A 3097-nucleotide genomic window follows, 5' to 3' on the forward strand; every position below is an offset into this window, starting at 1 on the left:
TACTTTTTATAGAAAGTAATTCGTTACGTTACTTTTTAAATCTGGAGAGGGCTTGCTTGTTTGTTTTTAAAATAAAAAAGTTATATTTTTGGCAAATATAAAAGCCTTTTCACACCAAAAGTGAAATGAATAAGCCTCAGGCTGAATGGAAAGTAAAATTACGTCCGTACAATAGAATGCAGAAGAAGAAATTTCAACACACAAATGTTTGTCTAGAGTAATTTGTGTTTATTAGTTCGGTTGAACTGGATAATCGAAGGTCAGAAGCAAATAGAATGGGATTAAATACATAAAGGATACTTGTGTTGTTTAACATTTAATTATTGCAGGTTTGCGTCATATTCTGAGTTGCATTATTTTTATTCATTTTGAGGAATACTGAATCTATGTTTTTTTTTGTGAGTGAGATGAATTAATGCATATTCATATTTATTTTAGAACTACAGTAACATCTGATTTCTCTCAACATGGGGACAGGAGAGCTGTCAATCAAGAAATTGAAAAAAAAAGTAACTTGCGTTACTTATTTGAAAAAGTAACTCCGATATTCTCTTGTCAATTAAAAAGTAATGCGTTACTTTACTAGTTACTTGAAAAAAATAATCTGATTACGTAACTCGCGTTACTTGTAATGCGTTACTCCCAACACTGATAATAACTATGAAGTTTAAATAATCGTTATAATTTTACTCCTCTCTATATTTGCTCGTCTAGGCCTATTCCTCAAGCTATCTTGACGGTGACCACAGTACGTAAGGGGCGTGCCCGTTTGCTTCAATGTCGGACAAACATGCTTTTTGCAGTGAGCAACGTCACGCGAACGCCTCTCAATGGTGAGCGGCAGAACGCACTCAATGCTTAGCGAGAGGAAGAGCGAGAGCACGCGCTCACAGCCGCTCTAAATCGATCTATTCACCCATTCAACACAGCAGCGGTAAGAGCTTCCAATATGTCACACAGACACTGCAATGTACAGCTGTAGAGCTAGAAAAGGGACGGGATGAGTGGAACAATTGTCGGGACTAGCTAGGTCTTTTTGCTGCGATATGTAAATACATTTCGTATGGCGGGGGTCTCCACATGTGAAGCGGGGGAAATAATCCCGCGGCGAACAATGTTATAAAAACCAAATAATGCTTTACAGTCATCCCCAGAAGTTCAGATTGTTTTTTACGCACATTTGTGCTCATCAGTATTGTTGTAGCCACCATATAATGTGGGCCTTAATGGGGTACACTTATATAGATATACACATCTTTATTTCATCTAAAGGGGGGCACCAGATTTGACAGTTTTATAGTAGTTCATATACACTGGAAAGTGAGAGTTTTTGTTTTGAGCGAAACAAGACCTTTGTCGCGGGCCTGTATATCCTCCTCCTCCCTTATTCATGAAAACGTTGCGAGGGATGCTGTGTTTTTCCTTGTGCGTTTTAGAGGGGTTCGTTGAGACTCATGAGCAGGTTGTATCAGCTGTTCTGGTGGATACAGAGTGTCTGTCTCTCGGTCTCGCGTCGCTGTTTGTGTTGCACCGCGACGCTTCTCTGCTATCATGGCAGCGGAGCGCCTCTGTAGCGCGAAGGCGGGTAAAGCCATCGCGTTTCTAAACAACACGCTATCAATCTTACTAGATTCCTAGAACATTAAACGAATGAAGGATTGATAATCGTACCAGCGAAATTTGGGATTTTTTTTGTTTCGCTTTAGGATAAAACTGATGGGCTAGCCATGTTGCGCGGGAGGTGTTTTGTGAACTCGGTCAGAGCTTTCTATTGGCATTGCAGTGTTTCAAATACGTCACCCATGTACTTTTCCTACGTTCTTTTTTGACAATAAAAGTGTGTAGCCAAAAAGATTATTTTAATATAGGGTTGTGTGACTAAGTCTAGGTTTTGTGTTAGAGTGACATAAAATCTTAAGGAGAGATTTCTCTTTCAACCAGGGATAAACTTGTTGAAAATATTTAGTTCAACTATATAGTTTTAGTACTGCTTGTTTATAGTAAGGTCACTCTTATTTCATATAATCTAGTTTTAAATTGTTTAAATAAGGGGTTTTCACACTCTTATGGACCCCAAAACAGGATTAGCCCTTTGCCAGGGGACCCGCTCCTACAATATGAAGGCGGCCATATATCCTCATGTTTTGTAAGCCTGCTGTTATACAGACATGTTGATATATGTTAATGTATTATGTTATCTGTAAGAATCACTTTTAAAACGGTATGCAGATTTGTTTTTTATTTTCTTGTTTAGTAGTGAATGTTTTGTAGTGATTTCAAATTCTGACCAGTCTTTAAAAGGCAGCATGAAACCATAATTATATACATTTTGGTAAATGTGTTAAATTGTCTTAAACATTTAAGTGGTATCTTAAGTAAACTACTTTTTTTTTTTTTTTTTTTGTTTTTTTTTTTAAGTAAAATGTGTGTAAAAAAAAAATCTGACCACCTTTAACCCTTTTTGGCCCCTGGGGTGCTCTGGACCTCAGTTTAATTTTATTTTTTTGTACTTGCTGCTTTAAAATCTCAAATAGGTTGTATCTCAATAGTTCTAAATTGAAAAATTTGGAAAAGTGTGATTCTATAACCCGCTGTTTTTCCAATAAGTGTTTCTAGATGCATAATTTAAATAAGTATTCATTAGAAATATTTTTCTATAAATAATAATATAAATATAAATAAATACAATTATTTATTTATAAATAATGTAAATATAAATAATTTTATAGTTATAGACTCTTTTGTAATAAAGACATCTGGAAGTATATGTCATGCTGGTCACGTATTTGTTTTTTGGGGAAATTTTTAAACCAAACAAATACCTCAATGGAACAGAATTGCATAAGCAAACTAACCACAACCATCTGTCTAATCTATATTTCTACCATATAGAGTGATTCAATGACAGATGTAGGAGTCTTTAAAAAATCTTTAAAGGGGTCATATGATGCGATTAAAATTTTTCCTTTCTGTTTGAAGTGTTACAAGCTCTTGGTGCATAAAGAAGATCTGTAAAGTTGAAAAGACTAAAGTCTCAAATCCAAAGAGATATTCTGTATAAAAGTTATGAGTCAATGTATTTTAATATGCGTGGAAT

General features: G+C 35.3%; 1 protein-coding gene across 2 annotated transcripts in view; it reads left to right on the plus strand.

Annotated features, from left to right (window-relative positions):
* The first annotated feature begins 739 nt into the window (after nucleotides 1–739).
* The window catches only part of phf6 (PHD finger protein 6), a 7831-nt gene continuing 5473 nt past the window's right edge, over nucleotides 740–3097 (plus strand). For both annotated transcript variants that reach the window (XR_001630746.1, XM_016446517.1), the window contains exon 1: nucleotides 740–934. The gene's annotated coding sequence lies outside the window, so the exon portion shown is untranslated. The remainder of the gene's footprint in view (nucleotides 935–3097) is intronic.

This window comes from Sinocyclocheilus anshuiensis, unplaced genomic scaffold, assembly GCF_001515605.1.
Source record: "Sinocyclocheilus anshuiensis isolate Anshui unplaced genomic scaffold, SAMN03320099.WGS_v1.1 scaffold227, whole genome shotgun sequence".
NCBI lineage: Eukaryota > Metazoa > Chordata > Actinopteri > Cypriniformes > Cyprinidae > Sinocyclocheilus > Sinocyclocheilus anshuiensis.